The sequence below is a fragment of the Scomber japonicus genome, chromosome 22 (assembly GCF_027409825.1).
Source record: "Scomber japonicus isolate fScoJap1 chromosome 22, fScoJap1.pri, whole genome shotgun sequence".
NCBI lineage: Eukaryota > Metazoa > Chordata > Actinopteri > Scombriformes > Scombridae > Scomber > Scomber japonicus.
In genome coordinates, this window is record NC_070599.1 from 16736251 (window position 1) to 16756101 (window position 19851).

The following is a 19851-nucleotide window of genomic DNA, read 5'->3' on the forward strand; positions in this document are numbered from 1 at the left end:
ACACATTTTTCATTCAGCCCGCCCCTCTGGCCCCTTGGAGCAAGTTTTGGGACAATCCCCCACTTTTCCCATTTTTTACTTTTTCGACACTACCGGCCCTGTCATTTTTTTCAATTTTTGCCCACTTTGGAAAATCCTTCACAATTTTCAAACAATGCCTTCACGATGCTTGATTTTACACATTTTTCATTCAGCCCGCCCCTCTGGCCCCTTGTAGCAAGTTTTGGGACAATCCCTCACCCTTCCCATTTTTGATTTTTTCGACACTACCGGCCCAGTCATTTTTTTCAATTTTTGCCCACTTTGGAAAATCCTTCACAATTTTCACACAATGCCTTCACGGTGCTTGATTTTACACATTTTTCATTCAGCCCGCCCCTCTGGCCCCTTGTAGCAAGTTTTGGGACAATCCCCCACTTTTCCCATTTTTGACTTTTTCGACACTACCGGCCCTGTCATTTTTTTCAATTTTTGCCCACTTTGGAAAATCCTTCACAATTTTCAAACAATGCCTTCACGATGCTTGATTTTACACATTTTTCATTCAGCCCGCCCCTCTGGCCCCTTGTAGCAAGTTTTGGGACAATCCCTCACCCTTCCCATTTTTGATTTTTTCGACACTACCGGCCCTGTCATTTTTTTCAATTTTTGCCCGCTTTGGAAAATCCTTCACAATTTTCACACAATGCCTTCACGGTGCTTGATTTTACACATTTTTCATTCAGCCCGCCCCTCTGGCCCCTTGTAGCGAGTTTAGGAACAATCCCTCACCCTTCCCATTTTTGACTTTTTCGACACTACCGGCCCTGTCATTTTTTTCAATTTTTGCCCACTTTGGAAAATCCTTCACAATTTTCACACAATGCCTTCACGGTGCTTGATTTTACACATTTTTCATTCAGCCCGCCCCTCTGGCCCCTTGTAGCAAGTTTTGGGACAATCCCTCACCCTTCCCATTTTTGACTTTTTCGACACTACCGGCCCTGTCATTTTTTTCAATTTTTGCCCACTTTGGAAAATCCTTCACAATTTTCACACAATGCCTTCACGGTGCTTGATTTTACACATTTTTCATTCAGCCCGCCCCTCTGGCCCCTTGTAGCAAGTTTAGGGACAATCCCTCACCCTTCCCATTTTTGACTTTTTCGACACTACCGGCCCTGTCATTTTTTTCAATTTTTGCCCACTTTGGAAAATCCTTCACAATTTTCACACAATGCCTTCACGGTGCTTGATTTTACACATTTTTCATTCAGCCCGCCCCTCTGGCCCCTTGTAGCAAGTTTAGGGACAATCCCTCACCCTTCCCATTTTTGACTTTTTCGACACTACCGGCCCTGTCATTTTTTTCAATTTTTGCCCACTTTGGAAAATCCTTCACAATTTTCACACAATGCCTTCACGGTGCTTGATTTTACACATTTTTCATTCAGCCCGCCCCTCTGGCCCCTTGTAGCAATTTTTGGGACAATCCCCCACTTTTCCCATTTTTGACTTTTTCGACACTACCGGCCCTGTCATTTTTTTCAATTTTTGCCCACTTTGGAAAATCCTTCACAATTTTCACACAATGCCTTCACGGTGCTTGATTTTACACATTTTTCATTCAGCCCGCCCCTCTGGCCCCTTGTAGCAAGTTTTGGGACAATCCCTCACCCTTCCCATTTTTGACTTTTTCGACACTACCGGCCCTGTCATTTTTTTCAATTTTTGCCCACTTTGGAAAATCCTTCACAATTTTCACACAATGCCTTCACGGTGCTTGATTTTACACATTTTTCATTCAGCCCGCCCCTCTGGCCCCTTGTAGCAAGTTTTGGGACAATCCCTCACCCTTCCCATTTTTGACTTTTTCGACACTACCGGCCCTGTCATTTTTTTCAATTTTTGCCCACTTTGGAAAATCCTTCACAATTTTCACACAATGCCTTCACGGTGCTTGATTTTACACATTTTTCATTCAGCCCGCCCCTCTGGCCCCTTGTAGCAAGTTTTGGGACAATCCCCCACTTTTCCCATTTTTGACTTTTTCGACACTACCGGCCCTGTCATTTTTTTCAATTTTTGCCCGCTTTGGAAAATCCTTCACAATTTTCACACAATGCCTTCACGGTGCTTGATTTTACACATTTTTCATTCAGCCCGCCCCTCTGGCCCCTTGTAGCAAGTTTTGGGACAATCCCTCACCCTTCCCATTTTTGATTTTTTCGACACTACCGGCCCTGTCATTTTTTTCAATTTTTGCCCGCTTTGGAAAATCCTTCACAATTTTCACACAATGCCTTCACGGTGCTTGATTTTACACATTTTTCATTCAGCCCGCCCCTCTGGCCCCTTGGAGCAAGTTTTGGGACAATCCCCCACTTTTCCCATTTTTGACTTTTTCGACACTACCGGCCCTGTCATTTTTTTCAATTTTTGCCCACTTTGGAAAATCCTTCACAATTTTCAAACAATGCCTTCACGATGCTTGATTTTACACATTTTTCATTCAGCCCGCCCCTCTGGCCCCTTGTAGCAAGTTTTGGGACAATCCCTCACCCTTCCCATTTTTGATTTTTTCGACACTACCGGCCCAGTCATTTTTTTCAATTTTTGCCCACTTTGGAAAATCCTTCACAATTTTCACACAATGCCTTCACGGTGCTTGATTTTACACATTTTACATTCAGCCCGCCCCTCTGGCCCCTTGTAGCGAGTTTAGGAACAATCCCTCACCCTTCCCATTTTTGACTTTTTCGACACTACCGGCCCTGTCATTTTTTTCAATTTTTGCCCACTTTGGAAAATCCTTCACAATTTTCACACAATGCCTTCACGGTGCTTGATTTTACACATTTTTCATTCAGCCCGCCCCTCTGGCCCCTTGTAGCGAGTTTTGGGACAATCCCTCACCCTTCCCATTTTTGACTTTTTCGACACTACCGGCCCAGTCACTTTTTTTCAATTTTTGCCCACTTTGGAAAATCCTTCACAATTTTCACACAATGCCTTCACGGTGCTTGATTTTACACATTTTTCATTCAGCCCGCCCCTCTGGCCCCTTGTAGCAATTTTTGGGACAATCCCCCACTTTTCCCATTTTTGACTTTTTCGACACTACCGGCCCTGTCATTTTTTTCAATTTTTGCCCACTTTGGAAAATCCTTCACAATTTTCAAACAATGCCTTCACGATGCTTGATTTCACACATTTTTCATTCAGCCCGCCCCTCTGGCCCCTTGTAGCAAGTTTTGGGACAATCCCTCACCCTTCCCATTTTTGATTTTTTCGACACTACCGGCCCTGTCATTTTTTTCAATTTTTGCCCGCTTTGGAAAATCCTTCACAATTTTCACACAATGCCTTCACGGTGCTTGATTTTACACATTTTTCATTCAGCCCGCCCCTCTGGCCCCTTGTAGCGAGTTTAGGAACAATCCCTCACCCTTCCCATTTTTGACTTTTTCGACACTACCGGCCCTGTCATTTTTTTCAATTTTTGCCCACTTTGGAAAATCCTTCACAATTTTCACACAATGCCTTCACGGTGCTTGATTTTACACATTTTTCATTCAGCCCGCCCCTCTGGCCCCTTGTAGCAAGTTTTGGGACAATCCCTCACCCTTCCCATTTTTGACTTTTTCGACACTACCGGCCCTGTCATTTTTTTCAATTTTTGCCCACTTTGGAAAATCCTTCACAATTTTCACACAATGCCTTCACGGTGCTTGATTTTACACATTTTTCATTCAGCCCGCCCCTCTGGCCCCTTGTAGCAAGTTTAGGGACAATCCCTCACCCTTCCCATTTTTGACTTTTTCGACACTACCGGCCCTGTCATTTTTTTCAATTTTTGCCCACTTTGGAAAATCCTTCACAATTTTCACACAATGCCTTCACGGTGCTTGATTTTACACATTTTTCATTCAGCCCGCCCCTCTGGCCCCTTGTAGCAAGTTTAGGGACAATCCCTCACCCTTCCCATTTTTGACTTTTTCGACACTACCGGCCCTGTCATTTTTTTCAATTTTTGCCCACTTTGGAAAATCCTTCACAATTTTCACACAATGCCTTCACGGTGCTTGATTTTACACATTTTTCATTCAGCCCGCCCCTCTGGCCCCTTGTAGCAATTTTTGGGACAATCCCTCACCCTTCCCATTTTTGACTTTTTCGACACTACCGGCCCTGTCATTTTTTTCAATTTTTGCCCACTTTGGAAAATCCTTCACAATTTTCACACAATGCCTTCACGGTGCTTGATTTTACACATTTTTCATTCAGCCCGCCCCTCTGGCCCCTTGTAGCAATTTTTGGGACAATCCCCCACTTTTCCCATTTTTGACTTTTTCGACACTACCGGCCCTGTCATTTTTTTCAATTTTTGCCCACTTTGGAAAATCCTTCACAATTTTCACACAATGCCTTCACGGTGCTTGATTTTACACATTTTTCATTCAGCCCGCCCCTCTGGCCCCTTGTAGCAAGTTTTGGGACAATCCCTCACCCTTCCCATTTTTGACTTTTTCGACACTACCGGCCCTGTCATTTTTTTCAATTTTTGCCCACTTTGGAAAATCCTTCACAATTTTCACACAATGCCTTCACGGTGCTTGATTTTACACATTTTTCATTCAGCCCGCCCCTCTGGCCCCTTGTAGCAAGTTTAGGGACAATCCCTCACCCTTCCCATTTTTGACTTTTTCGACACTACCGGCCCTGTCATTTTTTTCAATTTTTGCCCACTTTGGAAAATCCTTCACAATTTTCACACAATGCCTTCACGGTGCTTGATTTTACACATTTTTCATTCAGCCCGCCCCTCTGGCCCCTTGTAGCAATTTTTGGGACAATCCCCCACTTTTCCCATTTTTGACTTTTTCGACACTACCGGCCCTGTCATTTTTTTCAATTTTTGCCCACTTTGGAAAATCCTTCACAATTTTCACACAATGCCTTCACGGTGCTTGATTTTACACATTTTTCATTCAGCCCGCCCCTCTGGCCCCTTGTAGCAAGTTTTGGGACAATCCCTCACCCTTCCCATTTTTGACTTTTTCGACACTACCGGCCCTGTCATTTTTTTCAATTTTTGCCCACTTTGGAAAATCCTTCACAATTTTCACACAATGCCTTCACGGTGCTTGATTTTACACATTTTTCATTCAGCCCGCCCCTCTGGCCCCTTGTAGCAAGTTTTGGGACAATCCCTCACCCTTCCCATTTTTGACTTTTTCGACACTACCGGCCCTGTCATTTTTTTCAATTTTTGCCCGCTTTGGAAAATCCTTCACAATTTTCACACAATGCCTTCACGGTGCTTGATTTTACACATTTTTCATTCAGCCCGCCCCTCTGGCCCCTTGTAGCAAGTTTTGGGACAATCCCTCACCCTTCCCATTTTTGATTTTTTCGACACTACCGGCCCTGTCATTTTTTTCAATTTTTGCCCGCTTTGGAAAATCCTTCACAATTTTCACACAATGCCTTCACGGTGCTTGATTTTACACATTTTTCATTCAGCCCGCCCCTCTGGCCCCTTGGAGCAAGTTTTGGGACAATCCCCCACTTTTCCCATTTTTGACTTTTTCGACACTACCGGCCCAGTCATTTTTTTCAATTTTTGCCCACTTTGGAAAATCCTTCACAATTTTCACACAATGCCTTCACGGTGCTTGATTTTACACATTTTACATTCAGCCCGCCCCTCTGGCCCCTTGTAGCGAGTTTAGGAACAATCCCTCACCCTTCCCATTTTTGACTTTTTCGACACTACCGGCCCAGTCATTTTTTTCAATTTTTGCCCACTTTGGAAAATCCTTCACAATTTTCACACAATGCCTTCACGGTGCTTGATTTTACACATTTTTCATTCAGCCCGCCCCTCTGGCCCCTTGTAGCGAGTTTTGGGACAATCCCTCACCCTTCCCATTTTTGACTTTTTCGACACTACCGGCCCAGTCATTTTTTTCAATTTTTGCCCACTTTGGAAAATCCTTCACAATTTTCACACAATGCCTTCACGGTGCTTGATTTTACACATTTTTCATTCAGCCCGCCCCTCTGGCCCCTTGTAGCAATTTTTGGGACAATCCCCCACTTTTCCCATTTTTGACTTTTTCGACACTACCGGCCCTGTCATTTTTTTCAATTTTTGCCCACTTTGGAAAATCCTTCACAATTTTCAAACAATGCCTTCACGATGCTTGATTTCACACATTTTTCATTCAGCCCGCCCCTCTGGCCCCTTGTAGCAAGTTTTGGGACAATCCCTCACCCTTCCCATTTTTGATTTTTTCGACACTACCGGCCCTGTCATTTTTTTCAATTTTTGCCCGCTTTGGAAAATCCTTCACAATTTTCACACAATGCCTTCACGGTGCTTGATTTTACACATTTTTCATTCAGCCCGCCCCTCTGGCCCCTTGTAGCGAGTTTAGGAACAATCCCTCACCCTTCCCATTTTTGACTTTTTCGACACTACCGGCCCTGTCATTTTTTTCAATTTTTGCCCACTTTGGAAAATCCTTCACAATTTTCACACAATGCCTTCACGGTGCTTGATTTTACACATTTTTCATTCAGCCCGCCCCTCTGGCCCCTTGTAGCAAGTTTTGGGACAATCCCTCACCCTTCCCATTTTTGACTTTTTCGACACTACCGGCCCTGTCATTTTTTTCAATTTTTGCCCACTTTGGAAAATCCTTCACAATTTTCACACAATGCCTTCACGGTGCTTGATTTTACACATTTTTCATTCAGCCCGCCCCTCTGGCCCCTTGTAGCAAGTTTAGGGACAATCCCTCACCCTTCCCATTTTTGACTTTTTCGACACTACCGGCCCTGTCATTTTTTTCAATTTTTGCCCACTTTGGAAAATCCTTCACAATTTTCACACAATGCCTTCACGGTGCTTGATTTTACACATTTTTCATTCAGCCCGCCCCTCTGGCCCCTTGTAGCAAGTTTAGGGACAATCCCTCACCCTTCCCATTTTTGACTTTTTCGACACTACCGGCCCTGTCATTTTTTTCAATTTTTGCCCACTTTGGAAAATCCTTCACAATTTTCACACAATGCCTTCACGGTGCTTGATTTTACACATTTTTCATTCAGCCCGCCCCTCTGGCCCCTTGTAGCAATTTTTGGGACAATCCCTCACCCTTCCCATTTTTGACTTTTTCGACACTACCGGCCCTGTCATTTTTTTCAATTTTTGCCCACTTTGGAAAATCCTTCACAATTTTCACACAATGCCTTCACGGTGCTTGATTTTACACATTTTTCATTCAGCCCGCCCCTCTGGCCCCTTGTAGCAAGTTTTGGGACAATCCCCCACTTTTCCCATTTTTGACTTTTTCGACACTACCGGCCCTGTCATTTTTTTCAATTTTTGCCCACTTTGGAAAATCCTTCACAATTTTCAAACAATGCCTTCACGATGCTTGATTTTACACATTTTTCATTCAGCCCGCCCCTCTGGCCCCTTGTAGCAAGTTTTGGGACAATCCCTCACCCTTCCCATTTTTGATTTTTTCGACACTACCGGCCCTGTCATTTTTTTCAATTTTTGCCCGCTTTGGAAAATCCTTCACAATTTTCACACAATGCCTTCACGGTGCTTGATTTTACACATTTTTCATTCAGCCCGCCCCTCTGGCCCCTTGTAGCGAGTTTAGGAACAATCCCTCACCCTTCCCATTTTTGACTTTTTCGACACTACCGGCCCTGTCATTTTTTTCAATTTTTGCCCACTTTGGAAAATCCTTCACAATTTTCACACAATGCCTTCACGGTGCTTGATTTTACACATTTTTCATTCAGCCCGCCCCTCTGGCCCCTTGTAGCAAGTTTTGGGACAATCCCTCACCCTTCCCATTTTTGACTTTTTCGACACTACCGGCCCTGTCATTTTTTTCAATTTTTGCCCGCTTTGGAAAATCCTTCACAATTTTCACACAATGCCTTCACGGTGCTTGATTTTACACATTTTTCATTCAGCCCGCCCCTCTGGCCCCTTGTAGCAAGTTTAGGGACAATCCCTCTCCCTTCCCATTTTTGACTTTTTCGACACTACCGGCCCTGTCATTTTTTTCAATTTTTGCCCACTTTGGAAAATCCTTCACAATTTTCACACAATGCCTTCACGGTGCTTGATTTTACACATTTTTCATTCAGCCCGCCCCTCTGGCCCCTTGTAGCAAGTTTAGGGACAATCCCTCACCCTTCCCATTTTTGACTTTTTCGACACTACCGGCCCTGTCATTTTTTTCAATTTTTGCCCACTTTGGAAAATCCTTCACAATTTTCACACAATGCCTTCACGGTGCTTGATTTTACACATTTTTCATTCAGCCCGCCCCTCTGGCCCCTTGTAGCAAGTTTAGGGACAATCCCTCACCCTTCCCATTTTTGACTTTTTCGACACTACCGGCCCTGTCATTTTTTTCAATTTTTGCCCACTTTGGAAAATCCTTCACAATTTTCACACAATGCCTTCACGGTGCTTGATTTTACACATTTTTCATTCAGCCCGCCCCTCTGGCCCCTTGTAGCAATTTTTGGGACAATCCCCCACTTTTCCCATTTTTGACTTTTTCGACACTACCGGCCCTGTCATTTTTTTCAATTTTTGCCCACTTTGGAAAATCCTTCACAATTTTCACACAATGCCTTCACGGTGCTTGATTTTACACATTTTTCATTCAGCCCGCCCCTCTGGCCCCTTGTAGCAAGTTTTGGGACAATCCCTCACCCTTCCCATTTTTGACTTTTTCGACACTACCGGCCCTGTCATTTTTTTCAATTTTTGCCCACTTTGGAAAATCCTTCACAATTTTCACACAATGCCTTCACGGTGCTTGATTTTACACATTTTTCATTCAGCCCGCCCCTCTGGCCCCTTGTAGCAAGTTTTGGGACAATCCCTCACCCTTCCCATTTTTGACTTTTTCGACACTACCGGCCCTGTCATTTTTTTCAATTTTTGCCCACTTTGGAAAATCCTTCACAATTTTCACACAATGCCTTCACGGTGCTTGATTTTACACATTTTTCATTCAGCCCGCCCCTCTGGCCCCTTGTAGCAAGTTTTGGGACAATCCCCCACTTTTCCCATTTTTGACTTTTTCGACACTACCGGCCCTGTCATTTTTTTCAATTTTTGCCCGCTTTGGAAAATCCTTCACAATTTTCACACAATGCCTTCACGGTGCTTGATTTTACACATTTTTCATTCAGCCCGCCCCTCTGGCCCCTTGTAGCAAGTTTTGGGACAATCCCTCACCCTTCCCATTTTTGATTTTTTCGACACTACCGGCCCTGTCATTTTTTTCAATTTTTGCCCGCTTTGGAAAATCCTTCACAATTTTCACACAATGCCTTCACGGTGCTTGATTTTACACATTTTTCATTCAGCCCGCCCCTCTGGCCCCTTGGAGCAAGTTTTGGGACAATCCCCCACTTTTCCCATTTTTGACTTTTTCGACACTACCGGCCCAGTCATTTTTTTCAATTTTTGCCCACTTTGGAAAATCCTTCACAATTTTCACACAATGCCTTCACGGTGCTTGATTTTACACATTTTACATTCAGCCCGCCCCTCTGGCCCCTTGTAGCGAGTTTAGGAACAATCCCTCACCCTTCCCATTTTTGACTTTTTCGACACTACCGGCCCAGTCATTTTTTTCAATTTTTGCCCACTTTGGAAAATCCTTCACAATTTTCACACAATGCCTTCACGGTGCTTGATTTTACACATTTTTCATTCAGCCCGCCCCTCTGGCCCCTTGTAGCGAGTTTTGGGACAATCCCTCACCCTTCCCATTTTTGACTTTTTCGACACTACCGGCCCAGTCATTTTTTTCAATTTTTGCCCACTTTGGAAAATCCTTCACAATTTTCACACAATGCCTTCACGGTGCTTGATTTTACACATTTTTCATTCAGCCCGCCCCTCTGGCCCCTTGTAGCAATTTTTGGGACAATCCCCCACTTTTCCCATTTTTGACTTTTTCGACACTACCGGCCCTGTCATTTTTTTCAATTTTTGCCCACTTTGGAAAATCCTTCACAATTTTCAAACAATGCCTTCACGATGCTTGATTTCACACATTTTTCATTCAGCCCGCCCCTCTGGCCCCTTGTAGCAAGTTTTGGGACAATCCCTCACCCTTCCCATTTTTGATTTTTTCGACACTACCGGCCCTGTCATTTTTTTCAATTTTTGCCCGCTTTGGAAAATCCTTCACAATTTTCACACAATGCCTTCACGGTGCTTGATTTTACACATTTTTCATTCAGCCCGCCCCTCTGGCCCCTTGTAGCGAGTTTAGGAACAATCCCTCACCCTTCCCATTTTTGACTTTTTCGACACTACCGGCCCTGTCATTTTTTTCAATTTTTGCCCACTTTGGAAAATCCTTCACAATTTTCACACAATGCCTTCACGGTGCTTGATTTTACACATTTTTCATTCAGCCCGCCCCTCTGGCCCCTTGTAGCAAGTTTTGGGACAATCCCTCACCCTTCCCATTTTTGACTTTTTCGACACTACCGGCCCTGTCATTTTTTTCAATTTTTGCCCACTTTGGAAAATCCTTCACAATTTTCACACAATGCCTTCACGGTGCTTGATTTTACACATTTTTCATTCAGCCCGCCCCTCTGGCCCCTTGTAGCAAGTTTAGGGACAATCCCTCACCCTTCCCATTTTTGACTTTTTCGACACTACCGGCCCTGTCATTTTTTTCAATTTTTGCCCACTTTGGAAAATCCTTCACAATTTTCACACAATGCCTTCACGGTGCTTGATTTTACACATTTTTCATTCAGCCCGCCCCTCTGGCCCCTTGTAGCAAGTTTAGGGACAATCCCTCACCCTTCCCATTTTTGACTTTTTCGACACTACCGGCCCTGTCATTTTTTTCAATTTTTGCCCACTTTGGAAAATCCTTCACAATTTTCACACAATGCCTTCACGGTGCTTGATTTTACACATTTTTCATTCAGCCCGCCCCTCTGGCCCCTTGTAGCAATTTTTGGGACAATCCCTCACCCTTCCCATTTTTGACTTTTTCGACACTACCGGCCCTGTCATTTTTTTCAATTTTTGCCCACTTTGGAAAATCCTTCACAATTTTCACACAATGCCTTCACGGTGCTTGATTTTACACATTTTTCATTCAGCCCGCCCCTCTGGCCCCTTGTAGCAAGTTTTGGGACAATCCCCCACTTTTCCCATTTTTGACTTTTTCGACACTACCGGCCCTGTCATTTTTTTCAATTTTTGCCCACTTTGGAAAATCCTTCACAATTTTCAAACAATGCCTTCACGATGCTTGATTTTACACATTTTTCATTCAGCCCGCCCCTCTGGCCCCTTGTAGCAAGTTTTGGGACAATCCCTCACCCTTCCCATTTTTGATTTTTTCGACACTACCGGCCCTGTCATTTTTTTCAATTTTTGCCCGCTTTGGAAAATCCTTCACAATTTTCACACAATGCCTTCACGGTGCTTGATTTTACACATTTTTCATTCAGCCCGCCCCTCTGGCCCCTTGTAGCGAGTTTAGGAACAATCCCTCACCCTTCCCATTTTTGACTTTTTCGACACTACCGGCCCTGTCATTTTTTTCAATTTTTGCCCACTTTGGAAAATCCTTCACAATTTTCACACAATGCCTTCACGGTGCTTGATTTTACACATTTTTCATTCAGCCCGCCCCTCTGGCTCCTTGTAGCAAGTTTTGGGACAATCCCTCACCCTTCCCATTTTTGACTTTTTCGACACTACCGGCCCTGTCATTTTTTTCAATTTTTGCCCGCTTTGGAAAATCCTTCACAATTTTCACACAATGCCTTCACGGTGCTTGATTTTACACATTTTTCATTCAGCCCGCCCCTCTGGCCCCTTGTAGCAAGTTTAGGGACAATCCCTCTCCCTTCCCATTTTTGACTTTTTCGACACTACCGGCCCTGTCATTTTTTTCAATTTTTGCCCACTTTGGAAAATCCTTCACAATTTTCACACAATGCCTTCACGGTGCTTGATTTTACACATTTTTCATTCAGCCCGCCCCTCTGGCCCCTTGTAGCAAGTTTAGGGACAATCCCTCACCCTTCCCATTTTTGACTTTTTCGACACTACCGGCCCTGTCATTTTTTTCAATTTTTGCCCACTTTGGAAAATCCTTCACAATTTTCACACAATGCCTTCACGGTGCTTGATTTTACACATTTTTCATTCAGCCCGCCCCTCTGGCCCCTTGTAGCAAGTTTGGGGACAATCCCTCACCCTTCCCATTTTTGACTTTTTCGACACTACCGGCCCTGTCATTTTTTTCAATTTTTGCCCGCTTTGGAAAATCCTTCACAATTTTCACACAATGCCTTCACGGTGCTTGATTTTACACATTTTTCATTCAGCCCGCCCCTCTGGCCCCTTGTGGCAAGTTTTGGGACAATCCCCCACTTTTCCCATTTTTGACTTTTTCGACACTACCGGCCTTGTCATTTTTTTTCAATTTTTGCCCGCTTTGGAAAATCCTTCACAATTTTCACACAATGCCTTCACGGTGCTTGATTTTACACATTTTTCATTCAGCCCGCCCCTCTGGCCCCTTGTAGCAAGTTTTGGGACAATCCCTCACCCTTCCCATTTTTGATTTTTTCGACACTACCGGCCCTGTCATTTTTTTCAATTTTTGCCCACTTTGGAAAATCCTTCACAATTTTCACACAATGCCTTCACGGTGCTTGATTTTACACATTTTTCATTCAGCCCGCCCCTCTGGCCCCTTGTAGCAAGTTTTGGGACAATCCCTCACCCTTCCCATTTTTGATTTTTTCGACACTACCGGCCCTGTCATTTTTTTCAATTTTTGCCCACTTTGGAAAATCCTTCACAATTTTCACACAATGCCTTCACGGTGCTTGATTTTACACATTTTTCATTCAGCCCGCCCCTCTGGCCCCTTGTAGCAAGTTTGGGGACAATCCCTCACCCTTCCCATTTTTGACTTTTTCGACACTACCGGCCCTGTCATTTTTTTCAATTTTTGCCCGCTTTGGAAAATCCTTCACAATTTTCACACAATGCCTTCACGGTGCTTGATTTTACACATTTTTCATTCAGCCTGCCCCTCTGGCCCCTTGTAGCAAGTTTTGGGACAATCCCCCACTTTTCCCATTTTTGACTTTTTCGACACTACCGGCCCTGTCATTTTTTTCAATTTTTGCCCACTTTGGAATATCCTTCACAATTTTCAAACAATGCCTTCACGATGCTTGATTTTACACATTTTTCATTCAGCCCGCCCCTCTGGCCCCTTGTAGCAAGTTTAGGGACAATCCCTCACCCTTCCCATTTTTGACTTTTTCGACACTACCGGCCCTGTCATTTTTTTCAATTTTTGCCCGCTTTGGAAAATCCTTCACAATTTTCACACAATGCCTTCACGGTGCTTGATTTTACACATTTTTCATTCAGCCCGCCCCTCTGGCCCCTTGTAGCGAGTTTAGGAACAATCCCTCACCCTTCCCATTTTTGACTTTTTCGACACTACCGGCCCTGTCATTTTTTTCAATTTTTGCCCACTTTGGAAAATCCTTCACAATTTTCACACAATGCCTTCACGGTGCTTGATTTTACACATTTTTCATTCAGCCCGCCCCTCTGGCCCCTTGTAGCAAGTTTTGGGACAATCCCTCACCCTTCCCATTTTTGACTTTTTCGACACTACCGGCCCTGTCATTTTTTTCAATTTTTGCCCACTTTGGAAAATCCTTCACAATTTTCACACAATGCCTTCACGGTGCTTGATTTTACACATTTTTCATTCAGCCCGCCCCTCTGGCCCCTTGTAGCAAGTTTAGGGACAATCCCTCACCCTTCCCATTTTTGACTTTTTCGACACTACCGGCCCTGTCATTTTTTTCAATTTTTGCCCACTTTGGAAAATCCTTCACAATTTTCACACAATGCCTTCACGGTGCTTGATTTTACACATTTTTCATTCAGCCCGCCCCTCTGGCCCCTTGTAGCAAGTTTTGGGACAATCCCTCACCCTTCCCATTTTTGATTTTTTCGACACTACCGGCCCTGTCATTTTTTTCAATTTTTGCCCGCTTTGGAAAATCCTTCACAATTTTCACACAATGCCTTCACGGTGCTTGATTTTACACATTTTTCATTCAGCCCGCCCCTCTGGCCCCTTGTAGCGAGTTTAGGAACAATCCCTCACCCTTCCCATTTTTGACTTTTTCGACACTACCGGCCCTGTCATTTTTTTCAATTTTTGCCCACTTTGGAAAATCCTTCACAATTTTCACACAATGCCTTCACGGTGCTTGATTTTACACATTTTTCATTCAGCCCGCCCCTCTGGCCCCTTGTAGCAAGTTTTGGGACAATCCCTCACCCTTCCCATTTTTGACTTTTTCGACACTACCGGCCCTGTCATTTTTTTCAATTTTTGCCCGCTTTGGAAAATCCTTCACAATTTTCACACAATGCCTTCACGGTGCTTGATTTTACACATTTTTCATTCAGCCCGCCCCTCTGGCCCCTTGTAGCAAGTTTAGGGACAATCCCTCACCCTTCCCATTTTTGACTTTTTCGACACTACCGGCCCTGTCATTTTTTTCAATTTTTGCCCACTTTGAAAAATCCTTCACAATTTTCACACAATGCCTTCACGGTGCTTGATTTTACACATTTTTCATTCAGCCCGCCCCTCTGGCCCCTTGTAGCAAGTTTAGGGACAATCCCTCACCCTTCCCATTTTTGACTTTTTCGACACTACCGGCCCTGTCATTTTTTTCAATTTTTGCCCACTTTGGAAAATCCTTCACAATTTTCACACAATGCCTTCACGGTGCTTGATTTTACACATTTTTCATTCAGCCCGCCCCTCTGGCCCCTTGTGGCAAGTTTTGGGACAATCCCCCACTTTTCCCATTTTTGACTTTTTCGACACTACCGGCCTTGTCATTTTTTTTCAATTTTTGCCCGCTTTGGAAAATCCTTCACAATTTTCACACAATGCCTTCACGGTGCTTGATTTTACACATTTTTCATTCAGCCCGCCCCTCTGGCCCCTTGTAGCAAGTTTTGGGACAATCCCTCACCCTTCCCATTTTTGATTTTTTCGACACTACCGGCCCTGTCATTTTTTTCAATTTTTGCCCACTTTGGAAAATCCTTCACAATTTTCACACAATGCCTTCACGGTGCTTGATTTTACACATTTTTCATTCAGCCCGCCCCTCTGGCCCCTTGTAGCAAGTTTTGGGACAATCCCTCACCCTTCCCATTTTTGATTTTTTCGACACTACCGGCCCTGTCATTTTTTTCAATTTTTGCCCACTTTGGAAAATCCTTCACAATTTTCACACAATGCCTTCACGGTGCTTGATTTTACACATTTTTCATTCAGCCCGCCCCTCTGGCCCCTTGTAGCAAGTTTGGGGACAATCCCTCACCCTTCCCATTTTTGACTTTTTCGACACTACCGGCCCTGTCATTTTTTTCAATTTTTGCCCGCTTTGGAAAATCCTTCACAATTTTCACACAATGCCTTCACGGTGCTTGATTTTACACATTTTTCATTCAGCCTGCCCCTCTGGCCCCTTGTAGCAAGTTTTGGGACAATCCCCCACTTTTCCCATTTTTGACTTTTTCGACACTACCGGCCCTGTCATTTTTTTCAATTTTTGCCCACTTTGGAAAATCCTTCACAATTTTCACACAATGCCTTCACGGTGCTTGATTTTACACATTTTTCATTCAGCCCGCCCCTCTGGCCCCTTGTAGCAAGTTTTGGGACAATCCCCCACTTTTCCCATTTTTGACTTTTTCGACACTACCGGCCCTGTCATTTTTTTTCAATTTTTGCCCACTTTGGAAAATCCTTCACAATTTTCACACAATGCCTTCACGGTGCTTGATTTTACACATTTTTCATTCAGCCCGCCCCTCTGGCCCCTTGTAGCAAGTTTTGGGACAATCCCTCACCCTTCCCATTTTTGACTTTTTCGACACTACCGGCCCTGTCATTTTTTTCAATTTTTGCCCACTTTGGAAAATCCTTCACAATTTTCACACAATGCCTTCACGGTGCTTGATTTTACACATTTTTCATTCAGCCCGCCCCTCTGGCCCCTTGTAGCAAGTTTTGGGACAATCCCCCACTTTTCCCATTTTTGACTTTTTCGACACTACCGGCCCTGTCATTTTTTTCAATTTTTGCCCACTTTGGAAAATCCTTCACAATTTTCAAACAATGCCTTCACGATGCTTGATTTTACACATTTTTCATTCAGCCCGCCCCTCTGGCCCCTTGTAGCAAGTTTTGGGACAATCCCTCACCCTTCCCATTTTTGATTTTTTCGACACTACCGGCCCTGTCATTTTTTTCAATTTTTGCCCGCTTTGGAAAATCCTTCACAATTTTCACACAATGCCTTCACGGTGCTTGATTTTACACATTTTTCATTCAGCCCGCCCCTCTGGCCCCTTGTAGCGAGTTTAGGAACAATCCCTCACCCTTCCCATTTTTGACTTTTTCGACACTACCGGCCCTGTCATTTTTTTCAATTTTTGCCCACTTTGGAAAATCCTTCACAATTTTCACACAATGCCTTCACGGTGCTTGATTTTACACATTTTTCATTCAGCCCGCCCCTCTGGCCCCTTGTAGCAAGTTTAGGGACAATCCCTCACCCTTCCCATTTTTGACTTTTTCGACACTACCGGCCCTGTCATTTTTTTCAATTTTTGCCCACTTTGGAAAATCCTTCACAATTTTCACACAATGCCTTCACGGTGCTTGATTTTACACATTTTTCATTCAGCCCGCCCCTCTGGCCCCTTGTAGCAAGTTTTGGGACAATCCCTCACCCTTTCCATTTTTGATTTTTTCGACACTACCGGCCCTGTCATTTTTTTCAATTTTTGCCCGCTTTGGAAAATCCTTCACAATTTTCACACAATGCCTTCACGGTGCTTGATTTTACACATTTTTCATTCAGCCCGCCCCTCTGGCCCCTTGTAAGAAGTTTTGGGACAATCCCCCACTTTTCCCATTTTTGACTTTTTCGACATTACCGGCCCTGTCATTTTTTTCAATTTTTGCCCACTTTGGAAAATCCTTCACAATTTTCAAACAATGCCTTCACGATGCTTGATTTTACACATTTTTCATTCAGCCCGCCCCTCTGGCCCCTTGTAGCAAGTTTTGGGACAATCCCTCACCCTTCCCATTTTTGATTTTTTCGACACTACCGGCCCTGTCATTTTTTTCAATTTTTGCCCGCTTTGGAAAATCCTTCACAATTTTCACACAATGCCTTCACGGTGCTTGATTTTACACATTTTTCATTCAGCCCGCCCCTCTGGCCCCTTGTAGCGAGTTTAGGAACAATCCCTCACTTTTCCCATTTTTGACTTTTTCGACACTACCGGCCCTGTCATTTTTTTCAAATTTTTGCCCACTTTGGAAAATCCTTCACAATTTTCACACAATGCCTTCACGGTGCTTGATTTTACACATTTTTCATTCAGCCTGCCCCTCTGGCCCCTTGTAGCAAGTTTTGGGACAATCCCTCACCCTTCCCATTTTTGACTTTTTCGACACTACCGGCCCTGTCATTTTTTTCAATTTTTGCCCACTTTGGAAAATCCTTCACAATTTTCAAACAATGCCTTCACGGTGCTTGATTTTACACATTTTTCATTCAGCCCGCCCCTCTGGCCCCTTGTAGCAAGTTTAGGGACAATCCCTCACCCTTCCCATTTTTGACTTTTTCGACACTACCGGCCCTGTCATTTTTTTCAATTTTTGCCCACTTTGGAAAATCCTTCACAATTTTCACACAATGCCTTCACGGTGCTTGATTTTACACATTTTTCATTCAGCCCGCCCCTCTGGCCCCTTGTAGCAAGTTTTGGGACAATCCCCCACTTTTCCCATTTTTGACTTTTTCGACACTACCGGCCCTGTCATTTTTTTCAATTTTTGCCCACTTTGGAAAATCCTTCACAATTTTCAAACAATGCCTTCACGATGCTTGATTTTACACATTTTTCATTCAGCCCGCCCCTCTGGCCCCTTGTAGCAAGTTTTGGGACAATCCCTCACCCTTCCCATTTTTGATTTTTTCGACACTACCGGCCCAGTCATTTTTTTCAATTTTTGCCCGCTTTGGAAAATCCTTCACAATTTTCACACAATGCCTTCACGGTGCTTGATTTTACACATTTTTCATTCAGCCCGCCCCTCTGGCCCCTTGTAGCGAGTTTAGGAACAATCCCTCACCCTTCCCATTTTTGATTTTTTCGACACTACCGGCCCTGTCATTTTTTTCAATTTTTGCCCTCTTTGGAAAATCCTTCACAATTTTCACACAATGCCTTCACGGTGCTTGATTTTACACATTTTTCATTCAGCCCGCCCCTCTGGCCCCTTGTAGCGAGTTTAGGAACAATCCCTCACCCTTCCCATTTTTGACTTTTTCGACACTACCGGCCCTGTCATTTTTTTCAATTTTTGCCCACTTTGGAAAATCCTTCACAATTTTCACACAATGCCTTCACGGTGCTTGATTTTACACATTTTTCATTCAGCCCGCCCCTCTGGCCCCTTGTAGCAAGTTTTGGGACAATCCCCCACTTTTCCCATTTTTGACTTTTTCGACACTACCGGCCCTGTCATTTTTTTCAATTTTTGCCCACTTTGGAAAATCCTTCACAATTTTCAAACAATGCCTTCACGATGCTTGATTTTACACATTTTTCATTCAGCCCGCCCCTCTGGCCCCTTGTAGCGAGTTTAGGAACAATCCCTCACCCTTCCCATTTTTGACTTTTTCGACACTACCGGCCCTGTCATTTTTTTCAATTTTTGCCCACTTTGGAAAATCCTTCACAATTTTCACACAATGCCTTCACGGTGCTTGATTTTACACATTTTTCATTCAGCCCGCCCCTCTGGCCCCTTGTAGCAAGTTTTGGGACAATCCCTCACCCTTCCCATTTTTGACTTTTTCGACACTACCGGCCCTGTCATTTTTTTCAATTTTTGCCCGCTTTGGAAAATCCTTCACAATTTTCACACAATGCCTTCACGGTGCTTGATTTTACACATTTTTTATTCAGCCCGCCCCTCTGGCCCCTTGTAGCAAGTTTTGGGACAATCCCCTACTTTTTCCATTTTTGACTTTTTCGACACTACCGGCCCTGTCATTTTTTTCAATTTTTGCCCACTTTGGAAAATCCTTCACAATTTTCAAACAATGCCTTCACGATGCTTGATTTTACACATTTTTCATTCAGCCCGCCCCTCTGGCCCCTTGTAGCAAGTTTTGGGACAATCCCTCACCCTTCCCATTTTTGATTTTTTCGACACTACCGGCCCTGTCATTTTTTTCAATTTTTGCCCGCTTTGGAAAATCCTTCACAATTTTCACACAATGCCTTCACGGTGCTTGATTTTACACATTTTTCATTCAGCCCGCCCCTCTGGCCCCTTGTAGCGAGTTTAGGAACAATCCCTCACCCTTCCCATTTTTGACTTTTTCGACACTACCGGCCCTGTCATTTTTTTCAATTTTTGCCCACTTTGGAAAATCCTTCACAATTTTCACACAATGCCTTCACGGTGCTTGATTTTACACATTTTTCATTCAGCCCGCCCCTCTGGCCCCTTGTAGCAAGTTTAGGGACAATCCCTCACCCTTCCCATTTTTGACTTTTTCGACACTACCGGCCCTGTCATTTTTTTCAATTTTTGCCCACTTTGGAAAATCCTTCACAATTTTCACACAATGCCTTCACGGTGCTTGATTTTACACATTTTTCATTCAGCCCGC